The 13,199-nt window shown below is 40.0% G+C and overlaps 1 protein-coding gene across 4 annotated transcripts in view; it reads left to right on the top strand.

The window, feature by feature from the left end:
- The window catches only part of LOC117776316 (myelin basic protein-like), a 67,505-nt gene that overhangs the window by 29,757 nt on the left and 24,549 nt on the right, over positions 1–13,199 (top strand). The window lies entirely within an intron of this gene.

Below are 13,199 nucleotides of genomic sequence, written 5' to 3'. Positions count from 1 at the left end.
GTAACTCCTGCAGTGCATCATTTGACTGAAGTGAACAGCCTGACCTGTAAAATGTTCGCTCTTACCAATGATGAATGAAACATAGTGGTTTGTGTAAGACTGTAATTATTCCTTATTATGAGAAAATGTTCGAAGTCAGTGTTCCACTCACCTCCACATCTCATTTGTCACAGTTCTGCTCTCAGGGAAGTTCAGTCCCGTTCATTGTGATGTGTTTGGTGTTTAAGGGCAGGGGTTAAAAAGTTCCTTTGTAATACTACAGCTCAGCAGATGAGGGCAGAGTCTGATCCATAACAAAGGCCTTCTGTCACGTTGGCACTATGCTCATTGAGTTCAACGCTGGATATTTTTTTACTAAATGGGATGAAGCGGATTATCCCTGAGGACAAAGAAAATGTTCAATGCTCGTGCAAATTTGCTGAATTATCTTTTTTTCTATAAAGCAACAGCTCAGATTTAAATGGACCTTCTGCTGAGATATTGTAAATTAAGCACTTTATTTTGTACAGCAGATTATTTTATATAAATTGCTCATAATAGACCAAGATACTGTATGTCAAATATTAAGAAATATAAGCTCTACTAAGACCTTAGATAAAATACAAGTTTATGAGACATTTCCTATGAAATTGACTGCTCTAATGTCCTTTTTTCTTTCGTGAATGAAACCATTAGTGTCTCTGAAGCTTCTGTTGGCTCTTGTCAACTTTGATGATTGGAACTGAGTGAAAATGCCGCCTCAGGCGCTTCTCAGAGTGAGGGAAATTATTTGTTTTTTGTCCTTGCATACAATATTGTGTTGTGGCCAACCACCCGGAGCCAAACATCATCTACCGACTTAGTGTGTTGGCTTCTCGTGGCTTCTTGTTTGAACTCGGTGGCATGCCAAAAAAAAAGTAATCACACCCAGTAATGAGGAGAGACAGAGGTTTGGGAGGAGGAAGGTTGGTTATTCACTCTGCGGGAGAATGAAACCTTCAATATGTTGGCCTCGTTTGTCTCGTAGGAACACGGAGCATTCAAGAGATAGGGGGATGGAGTTTTCTTGTCTCTGCGTCAGTTTCCATTGTTTTCAGGGTGAGCTGAGGTGAAATGCAAGAGAGGGGAAGGATTTGGCCACGTTAACTCACTGCAAGAGCAAAGGAGATATAATAGTTTGTTTGTGTAAGCCTCTTTGAATGTGCGTGGGTGAACAGCATGAGATGTAAATGTCTGATGCTAAAACATTTTTGCTCGTTTCTGCCAATACAGAGTCAGCAGCCATTGTAAGTGTTAAGAGCATCACTGTCCCCATCCTCTAGAGCTGTCCTCTTCACAGGGCACCTCACAGTTAGATAAAATGTCTTCACTCAAACTGCAGAGATGACACAAATATTTGTGATATATGGTGGACTATAAATCTCACGAGCATAAATCCTATGTTTTATTGCCACTACCTCTACAAGGGATGAATATCAAATGATGCTTGGGCTGAAATTGCCATTTTTGCTTCAAAGTGCAATTTTTACAGGAGCTGCAGTTTTCTTTAGGCTATAACTCGAATAATTAAACTAAAAGATATGAAAGAGTTGGCAACAATCTCACCAGCAAATTTACTCAGCTACAGCTAATTTACCCAATTTCTGTCTCCTGGCTAAACTACAAATGTGAATTCCAAAAATTGACTCTCCACATACAAGTATCAGTAACCACGGAGATTTTTTAATGGAGGGATTTTGAAGATTAAAAAGAGAAACTGTATTTTCTACAGCTCAAAGAGACCTGCGGAGTGACGCATACTAATCCTTATAAATGTTCGGACTGATTACATCGTGTAAATTTTACATAAGTAGTTCGCAGCAAGATCAGTAGTTTTTAAGTTAGGACCAAAAGACAGACACTGCAGAAAAGTATTTGACTTCAGCGTTTCAGTGTCTCATAATATGGGTTTGGACTTACTACTGTAAACCTGCATTTCAGGAGCTCCAGGATAACATACTGTTAAACATGCTGGTTACTCAATCTTAGCTAAATTAGTTAATTTTACTTTTAAATAAAAAAGCCTGGTCATTAGAACGTTAGTAACCTAATCTCTACAAACATATTCTGCATGTGAATATGCAGTACCTGTAGCCTTCTGGTCTCAGTTTCTGGTTTGACCAATCACATTCGAGCAGGCATTGGTTTCCCGCAGGTAAACCGTCCGTATTCAGATGGCTGTTAATAGAGGTTAGAGATTAGCCAACTGATGGTGGTCTGGACCTAAAACACCTACAAAAAGTATCACAAAAAATCCAGTCGTAGATGTCGTCTATCAACTTTATTCTTGTTCAGACAATTGACGATGGGCCCCGAGAGTGATTACAACCTGCTTATTCAACACTACTGAATGTAAACTACCAACACACACACACACACACACACACACACACACACACACACACACACACACACACACACACACACACACACACACACACACACACTGATTGTGTCTATTCCATTGGTTAAGGTCTTCTGATACACACAGAGCAGTATTGATTGATTATACAACAATGCAGAATCATTCAGTCTGCATTAGGGGGTGATGCGCACTAACCAACTGATTTTCAAAGAAATGTCAATATTGACCTAATATTATGCTCAACCTATTTATCAGCCAACTCTCTCTCTCTCTCTCTCTCTCTCTCTCTCTCTCTCTCTCTCTCTCTCTCTCTCTCTCTCTCTGTTTGTGTGCTTGTATTGAATGTGTGTTTTCTTATTTTATGCTACAGCAGAGTAATCATGTCTCCTTGTGCAAAAGGAAATATATATTACAAACTTGCTGTTCTCACTTATTCTTATCAACAGCAAAGCTAAACCTAGCAAAGGCTTCATCAGGTTGATCAGTTGGCTACTCGATACGCTTCCTCTCCGGCAGCTAATTATTGTCCCTTGTGTTTAACACTCGTCAGCATGGGGCAAACATTGCGGATCCACCATTGACACGTGCAATACTTCAAAGCAGCCACCCACACAACACGCTTGTACTCTTTGGGGAAAATGTATTATCAAAGGAGGGACAAGAAGTTATCTGACATACTGAAACTAACTTTATTACTAATCAGGGTTGTTTAATGCTTCAGTGACCTTTGTCTTTTGGTTTCACATCACCAGTGATGAAACGTGACTATTTCCTCAGATGCTTCTGTCAACTCATGATAAAAAAACCAAATTAATTAGGATGCAGAAGTGGCAAACTCATTAAAACGGGAGGTAAGCAGCAAAAAAGCTGGTAAATGAAGGCAGGTGAGTTTAGAAGCTGTGCATAATGAGTAGCTTGTCTTAATTCGTTTTCTGGAGGGGTGAGTGGAAATCAAAGCTCTGACATGGTGTGTGTTTCTCAGTTATTGGTAAAAAAAAGCTGCTTAAAACTTCTGAGTATTCATTTGTAGATTCCACTTTGATGTGTAATGTTTAATCAATGCTCAGTCGGCACTGCTCTCTAGTGTATAAAAATCACGTATTCTTTTAACTTTCTAACTTTGACTGAGGGAACATTGCTGTTAGCCACATTAAATCCTTCCTCTCATCTGTGCATCAAGGCTGAACTAATCTAGAGCCATTAGGTTCATTCGCAGCGCGGGTTAAAGGAAATACAAGGAATTTCCACCAAATTGACACAGCGTGAGTGGTTTATGACGGGCAGTTTAGCGGCACTTTATTGGAGCCTGCTTTGGTGTGGTTGTCATCAGCGGGCGTCATGACTCATCTCGGCCTGTCCAGTGTCTGGGGATGTCTCCATGCAGCACTTCCTGTTTGCAGTGCTTTTCCACTAAATAGCAAACACCACCATCGGCCGTGCGGCTGTTAAAAGCCCATTACGGCTCCATTACCTGGCCCAGCCTGAAACAGGCCCCCATTCGGCAAAACAGACCCACTCTCTCTGTCTGACTGCCTGTTCCGTCCTGACTCTGTCTGGGTCACAGTTTCTTCATCACCACAGGCTGACCTGAGGAGAAGCCAGCAGCAGTTGCGGATAAAAACTCAGGAGCGCCAGAGAACATTGGGATGGACTTAGCAATGTTTGCTTGACAAGACATTGTCGGGCAAGGGTTGCAGATGGTTTTGTTTGTTGTGAACATATAGATAATGGGCTAGACAATCCTTTCAGAGGTGTCCTGTTAAGTAAGCTTTTTTCTACCCTATAAAAACTACTCCTTTGTCAATCAGCGTGCTTCAGAAGTAATCATAAAGTGAAATGGATCACAAATATTTATTATTTCTCTTTCAGAAGTATCAGGAAAAATGTTTGTGCTGTTTTCAAACCTAGCAGCATGGATTGCAGTCCTGCAAAGCATTTACAGTGTCGCAATATACAATAAACAATCACATTATTGATTTATTTTTGGGGGGATTTTTCCTGGTTCCTCTGTGATGCACACTTGTTATTTTTACCCAAATTCCAGTTGGATTAGATGGTTGAGTTAAGTTAACTCAGTAATTCAAGTTTGAAAAAGTTTTTGCAATCTTTCAGAAAGATTTGTGCCATCGTGTCCTCCGCCTCTTGTTAACGCCAGAATCCGAGTCTTGCGGTGTTAAGTATTTGAGCATTGAGTTCACAGTCATCAGATGTCAGAGGAAACATTAGAAAATGGCTGGCAGGAATGTGAAGTTTTCATTAGAATTAATGAAATACAAATTATTAAAACTGGCAAAAAAAGTGATATAGTTCTCTTAAATTAAGGGAAGAGAGAAGCCATCTTTCAAAAACGTTTCTGACTCTTTCTCTGAGGCAATTTGCTCCAAAGGATTGACTTTTCCTTGAATAATTACTTTGTTTTTATGCTTCAGTCTCCTCCACCAAACATATTCTCATGAATAACACTTTAATGAGATGAATCAATATGGTGACCTAAGCTCTTACATAGTGGGTCAATTTGTTCTCCTGCAAAGAATCGGTTATATCAAAAAAGCATTTGTTGGTGTATTCGAGGAGCTTTGACAATACAGTAGCAATGTATCTTTAATTATCCTTATACATACATTCTTTCATTTAAGCATACACAGGCTTTTAAAGCAAGTTAATTCCTCCCAGTATGGAGTATTGTGTCACCACTAGAAAGAGAGAGGAGAGTTAGAAACCTGAAAAACTTCATGGAGTCAAACCGGTCCTGAGTGAGAGAACCCATGCTCTCTTAGGGATTAGGTTTGAAAACAGCACGAACATTTTTGGGACATTTAACACTTCATTTAATGGTTGATTAAAAAAACGTTTCTCGTTTTTTACAATTTCTGTTCTTTTCTAATGTTTGACAAAAATAATTCCCGAGGTGTGTATAATTCCCCTTTGTTCTCTCTCTGGAGAAAAAAAGAAACGAAATAAAACAAAGCTTATTATTATAACTTGAAAAGAGCCCATGCAGTTATTAAAGTAATCTACCGAAAAGCCGTGTGTGTGCTGTATACCCACGCTGCTGTGATTAAACTCTGTATGAACTGAAAATCCTGACCTTTTTTAACATAAATTAGGTTTTACTTCACTTTAAATTCCATATAAACCCAGTCATTGTTTTGTAGTTCCGCGAGGTGAAAACAGTGTTTGTACTTAATAAAGTGGGCTAATAATAATAATAATAATAATAATAATGAAAAAATTAATGATTAGACATAATTCATATTCACAAACATTGATCTTGGCATAGATTTAATCATTAAAGGCTTCCTCTGCAGTTTTTGACCTCTATTCATGCAATGTGACAACAAAGCAGTGTTCAATTAAATAAATGAATATAAGACTGTGTGACATGAAACTTGATCACAGAAAAACAGTGAAAGGACAATAACAATAAAGAGATTATAGAAGAAGTAAATGGTGACAACAGAGCGATAAAAAGACGACCTCACATGAAAGTCAGTCTATAAAAATGAGAAGAGATTTAAAAGAAGTCCCTGACTCTGGGGGGCCTTATCTCCGGGTTGTTCCAAAGCTGAGAGACCCTGATGGCAAAAGCACGGTCACCTTTAGTTTTCAGCCTCGATTTTGGAACAGCCAGCAGGGTTCCACCTGAGAATCCAAGGCTCCGGTTAGGCAGATGAGGGGTCAACATGTTTATGATGTAGTTTGGGGCCAGTCCCCAGCATGCTTTGAAAGTGATTAGTAAAATCTTTAAATCAATTCGAAAACAGAGAGGGAGCCAGTGGAGAGAAGCAAGTATCTGGGTGATGTGAGTCTGTTAAAACCTGTAAGAAGCTTATTAACCATGATATACAATTCTCAATTTAAATTACTTACATGATTTACTTACATGACTCTACTGTTTGTTATGTAAAGAGAACTGTTTAAAGATACACACAATGCACTTTGGTCAGTAACACTAAAGACACCCTTAAGGTTTTAGTTCAGGTTGATTCATCATTTATATAGTGCCTGTAACTTAACACAGTTAGGAAATGAGAAGAGAAATAAAAACAAATTAAGGACAGAAAAGTAATAGTAGAATAATGCTCGCCAGGGAGGAAGAAACAAGTGGTCAAAAGCATTTGTGAGCAGGTGTATTTTCTGAGTGGAGTGGGGGTGGAGGAGGTCAGACCGGTGTTGGGGGGTCAGGGCATAAAGGGATCGATAGGTAAGGGGGAGGACTTTGCATGAGATACGGGACTTGCCCGGGAGCCAGTGAAGAAGGAGTTAGGGGATAATGTGCTGCTAGGGCTTCGTTCAGGTGAGAACACATGGCAGCTGAGTTCTGGACATGCTGTCTGAGGATCTGGACAGGCCTCCGGTGCAGTGGTCCAGACGGGAGGAGGTTAGTGCGTGGAGGGTCCCAGAGAGTGGACTGAGCGTTTTCTTCTGCAGTACGTGAAATCCACCCCTGCATCAGCCTCTCTCTTCCTCATCCAGTACACTCATGCACATCTTGTTTCCTGTCTAACTCAATGTGAATCTCCCATGGCAAAGGCGTAACAGTAAAGTATTGTACGTACAGATAGAGACAGCCACAGAATGCAAATACATTGAAAGGCCATTGTTGCGGAATGAAGGAGAATAGTTTTAGAAATTGACTTTTATAAAATAGCCACATATAACTTATTGTAAATGTGTAAAAAAAAAAAATCGCCTGACAGTGCGAACGACAAAGTAAACTAAACTGTCTTAAATTAAAAGAGGCTTAAATAAAAAACAGCATTAGCTGGAAAAACTAGAAAAGCAAGCAGCTGATAAAGTAATGCACGTAACACGATAAGAGACTGTCCCCTGGTGATCTGACTTCATTTCGGAGTCGTCCCCCCTCTCAAAGTCACTCTTGAGCTTATATTCGGGAAATTGCGAGCCAGTTATCACTCATTTCATACCCTACGTGCTTCCCTCACTAATTATATTTGGGATCAGAGACCTCTCAGATTGCAGTGATTCCGTCCAAGCCTGGCAGGGTTCCTGTGTACGAAGTGCTCCTCTTTACCGCTGGCTGAGGCGGAGCAGAGGGGGCCAACTAAAACTCACCAATTGCTCATGGGCTCATTGCAAGCTTTGTAGAGAAGCTTCTGGAAACACAAAGCATCCCATAATGAAAAGATGATTAGAACATGCTCTGGTGATTATATTTTTTCCCCCATGAAGTCTTGTTTGCTTTGGTGTCTGAGGATTGACAGCTGCATGACGGTGTTAACGCAGCGCTGTTTGTGATGTACACAGCTGGGTTTTCATTCACTCACAAGCCCTTCATCTGCTCTGCAACGCTCCTTCTGCCTCTGTGTCTGTGATTGTTCTTTTTTTTTTTTTCTTCTTTAATCTGCTGGCTGTACTGTTTGCCCTAAACACAGAAAGTAATATTGTTTTTCTTTTGGATAAAAGAACAAGTGTTATGGATTTTCTTTTTGCTTTATCACAAACAGCTCACTCCATCACACTCACATCCCAAACCTCTCAACAAACATCCTCATACAGATCCACTAGTTGTCTTTAAAGTTGCACAGCTTAGTATCTCGTCAAGTCTTTCATTATGACCTTCATAGAAACAAAATCCTTAATCTCATGGAACTGGCTTTGGAGCTCGCTCAAACACTAATTAATGTTTATCAGGCTGTAGATTTTTCTCAAGAGGCAGCTGTTCAGGCAAGGCCAGTGTATCTGTGAACCCATTTTATACAAAAAGGCAAATTAAAGTGCTTTGCCTAATGCATCACATGAATTAAAAAAAAGATTGCATAAAGCATGAGAATGAAAATTAAGTTTTAAAACTTTGATATAAAGCTGTAGTCAAGCTCTGTGCTCTCCTGTTTTTTTTTTTTAATTTCCTTTCCTTTTAGTGTGTTATATGTTTTTTGTACACGTAAAAAAGTTTTGCAAAGTAAAAAAGCCCAAAGTCCTCGAATGCTGTGCCAATAATCCAGCCAGTACTTCCAGGATATGGTGATGTCACATGACACCACAATGACCCAAATTTGCATAATGCATGTGTAGTGAAGTAAAGCGAGAGTGGAGGTTCACATTTCGTACACGCAGTTGGCCAATCAGAGCAGACTAGGCCTTATCAGGAGGGTGGCCTTAAACAGACAGGAGCGTATCAGGTGTATCTCTGATATAGTCTCTACCATCTCTATCCTTCTGATCAAGTAAACATTTTTATGCAAACAACACAATTATATGTGCCTTGTGCTTCCAATCCAAACCAGTCTATAACTTTTCTTCAGACAGCTTTGACTTTACAAGTCTTTGATATTTTTGATCAAAGACTTGTAAATGCAGATAAGTACATAATTTACACCAAGTCATGTAAACATAACAGACTGTCACTTAAGATTTATATTCAACCTTTGGCTCCAAAATAATGAAGGGATTTGAAGTTTTCTTTTCATTTCGAAACTATATTCCAGTGAGCATCATCATTACTCCAGCAGCTGAACCCTGTTTATTATGGTGCAGATTTTTTTTGTTCACTCCCTTGATATTCATCCATTAAGTCTTATTCTGTCATTGGAACAGCTCCCACACATCTCCTCTCTTATTTGAATCTATTATCGACAGTAACAGTTATCCCTCGTAGTGAGGAGAGAATACATCTGCCTGCTGCTGCTGAAAACCACTCTGATAAGAGCAGTGTCAGTGAACCATAGCAGTAAAGTTGCATATAGTAAAAACACAACAATCAACTTACAGGCAATGTCACATGGTAGAGATGAAGCAAGCAAACAAATTAGGTTCGGTGATACTTCTCTATGGGTTCATCACAACAAGTAAATACATTAATTTAATCAATTGCTAAAAAGATCTTTGATCAATGAGTTTAAAACAACAGATGTATTACATAGTCAGCACTGAGTTGGATTTCATTGCCAATTTTATAATTTAAGTGGTGCCTATTAGTTAAAATGTCACTGTGGAGCCAGATAATCATACGAGTAAATATTGCTTACTGTGTATTCTCTCTTCCTCTTGTCACCCTCTGTTTGACTTATACTAGACCCTCATAGGTTTACGCCTACGTAATGGAAGACGTACTTGTACCGAGTATTTTCGGTACGTGCCTATTGGTTTGGCACGTACCGAACGAATGCAGCCACTGCACATGTGGAACTCAGTTTTAAACTAAATTAAGCAGCCCCTTCGTTTAGATCCGCCAAAGCGATAACAAATAGAGTGTGACTCGGGCCACATCATTTTTTGCAGTTTGAGAAACTCCAGCTCGACTGAGCCCCGAGATGCACTTCGTATTTTATGTCCGAATCCAACATGAGCCCAATGTTTTGTGCACGTGTTAGTGGAAATCCCTGCCAACATGACCAAACACGACCCAAACCAAAATATCATTTCAAAATATAAGTCATTGAGCTCCGTACGTACTCCGTAAAGTACATTTACAAAACTTAAATAAAGTTTTGGATTTACTTCTATGAAAGGAATATTGTTTTGGCTGTACAGAAAACATACTGAACCATTACAGAATTTTTGTGTATCGTTACATCCTAGCATCGACACTAAAATTGTGGTATTTGCTTGTGGGTTTTGCAGGTCCACATCTCACTGTATGTGTATGTACTGCTGACTATGCCTACAACACAGTATTGAGATAATGTATGAGTTTGTTCCTCTGCTGTACATTTCTTAGTTGTAAAAGTGCAGTGGCTCAGTCATTTGTCTCTGTGGCGGAGGCTGACTCTCGCTGGTACAGGCCCTGGCACTGCCAACAGGGAGCAACTCCTCTCCTCTCCCCTCAAAAGCTCTGATTGTTAGAGGGCAGCATTCATCACTGGACCAGTGTTCTTTGGTTTGACACCATTGTTCACATTCTCCCTCTCTGTCCCCTCTCACCTCACTTTCTCTTCTCTGATCTCTTCACAATTTCTCTCAGGGTTTCTCTCTCTCTCTCTCTCTGTCAGATTGATGAATGAATCTCACGATCACTCAAACATGCAAAAGCTACATCATGTAGTGCATGCACAGGTTTTCTTATCAGCCGACGGATTCGACCCAGTTTATACTGGCATGTTCTTTCCCTCGTGTCTGCAGTTTTTTCCTGATGGATTTAATGTGGACAGAAAACATCTATATGTGCATCCTGCTTCTACGTGTTTATGTGCCATGTCTCAGATTGTGCCTCCGAGTGGCCATGAGTTCAAGAGACCACGTCATCCGACCTCGACCATCTGGCAGGACAATCAGTGTGTGTGTGTGTGTGTGTGTGTGTGTGTGTGTGTGTGTGTGTGTGTGTGTGTGTGTGTGTGTGTGTGTGTGTGTGTGTGTGTGTGTGTGTGTGTGTGTGTGTGTGTGTGTGTGTTCGTGTTCGTGTTCGTGTTCTTGTACAGCTATCTTTGTGAGGACCAGTTTGAGCCTACAACCCACATTTTGGGGAAGTGAGGACATTTTGGCCGGTCCTCACTTTGTGACCCCCCTTTAATGGACTGTTTGGGGGTTAAGACCTCATTTTAGGGTTAGGGTTAGAATTAGGTTAGGTTTAGGGTTAGGGTTAGGCATTTAATGTGGATGGTAAGGGTTAGGGTTAACCCTGACCCATTATGCCAATGAGTGTCCTCACTAAGATAGTGGGTTAGGGGGTGTGTGTGTGTGTGTGTTAGCAGCTGGGTCTGTGAGAAGAGTCCAAGGGGAGGGGATGAAAGACAACCAAGAGTACTAAAGTAATACCCTAGCCACTGTATCCCATATGTCCAACAAGATGAAGTGAAGAAGAGTCTCATAACAAACCCCTCTTAAACAGGAAGTGCAGCTGTGGATGAGCAAGTTGCCGGTTAGGGATTTTGCTTCATTGCTCTCTTGTTCTTTGCTCTTTGTCACCTAACATCCATAATATACCAAGGGATTATTCAGCATACCAATTTTTGTGACTTTCATTTTTTTTCATTGTGCACATATACTGTATAATCTTTATATATGTAGTCACATGAGCCTGAGCTATTGGATCTCAATGACTATATATCTTCTATTGAATTTCACCCATCTATATTGTGTATACATTTGAGTAGCAGTGATACATCTCAGTTTCTTTAAATGATAATTAACCTGTTATCTTTAAAAAACTGAAAGACGTTTCTAACCATCTGGATGAAAAACAATCTTTCCACTGCAACATAATATTGATTTTTAAACCTGTTTCCCGAGTTGCTATTTCCAATCCAGGTGTCTGGAGGGCTTTCGTTTTTTTAATAATGACTATCATTAATTAGACAGAATATTTTTTCATCCAGATGGTTCGAAAACAATCTTGGTTTATGTCTATGGATCTTCATGAACTGGGGCCAGTTGTTGGCTTACTGCCATTCTCTAGACTCATATTGAGCTGTGACAAATTTGCATCTAGTAGTAAACATCTACCAATCACATTTGTGAGCTGGCTAACAGAGATTCATATATACAGATAAAGGTGTGGTACAAGGTATTTGAAACAGACCAGTTCATGTCTGACCTTTTTCTGAAGGCCCAGTGGCTGTTACACACAGTCCAACTCTAAGATGGAGTGAATTGTCTGCGCTCACAGAGATGATAATCGTTCAAATGGAGTTCATTTGGTTCACCTTGAGTCTTTCCATAGTGTGGCGCTTGATTGAAAGAAGTGACTGTGCAGCAACTTTATCAACTTGACAACCCCAGGCGTCGCTGTGTAGTTGGGATGCTTCTCAGACTGTGACTTTGAGAAAGTTCAAATTGTGGGACACTGTTTCCTCAGTGAATTGTAGGTGCCCTTAAAGGCTGTCATCTTGTGATAAGATCGAGATCCATATCAGTGAACTGCGCCCGGAGTATCAGAATCCACCTCAGTCCTTCTCTCCACCAAGCAAATCTGTCCCACATCCCTGCTTATTGACCTGTCCTGTTGCAATAGAAAAGCACTGTCTGCTAATGTGTGAAAACACTGAACTGCTGTTATGTTTAGCAACTAGTTCTGTATACACTCTTTTTTTGATGGAGGATTGTTACAAAAACATCTGGCACATTGCACACTGTTGTACTCACACAAACTGTGTGTTCCATCTTGGTTTTATTGACATTTGCTTTAACAGTTGAACGGTTTTGAGTTTTGAAGGGTTTGACAGAGCAGATTGTTTGTAGACTTTGTTGTGTCCTAAAATCTCTTAGGAATGATATAGTTTCTCAAAAATCTAAGTTTAAGTTTTTGTCGTAGTTGAAGCCGCTGACACAAGCAGCCTGCTGGTTTACGGCTTCAGGACATTAGTCATGTCCACTGCCATGTTGAAGTTGGTGTATATGTAGAAATTGCTTTTCACCTCACAATGTCTCCATGGGTGAGAGAACGTCACTGAGCACTACGCTGATGGCATCAACCAGTGCTGAGTAGTATTCTTTCTCTCGCGCTGTCCCACTTGAGACACCCATTCACACTGGCTGCCAATGAAATCCTCCACAAACACAGCTGTCATGACTGAGATAAAGTACAGTGTTAATGCACCAGGATGAATTCATCGAGCGAGCTCGTAGAGAAATATAATTCACCTCAAATTAGAAAGTTCTCATACCTGAAAGTTACAAGAATATATCAAGTGGGGTTTCAACTAATTAATAGTAATACTTAAAATGAATTATTAAGTATATATAACTTATAAAACCACTCTAGGGAAAAGTGAGCTTGTTTCTTAATGGGGTCAGATCATGGTAATTCAGAGCTTACCGACTGAAGAGATGAAGGGGATTTAGCCATGATCTACGGTGTGGGAAATAATTCAGATATTTGGGGGTTTTCAGAGATCCTGGTTAAAGTTAGTGGTCCAAT

Source organism: Hippoglossus hippoglossus, chromosome 16 (genome assembly GCF_009819705.1).
Source record: "Hippoglossus hippoglossus isolate fHipHip1 chromosome 16, fHipHip1.pri, whole genome shotgun sequence".
NCBI classification, from domain to species: domain Eukaryota; kingdom Metazoa; phylum Chordata; class Actinopteri; order Pleuronectiformes; family Pleuronectidae; genus Hippoglossus; species Hippoglossus hippoglossus.
This window is presented reverse-complemented; position numbering and strand designations above follow the sequence as displayed.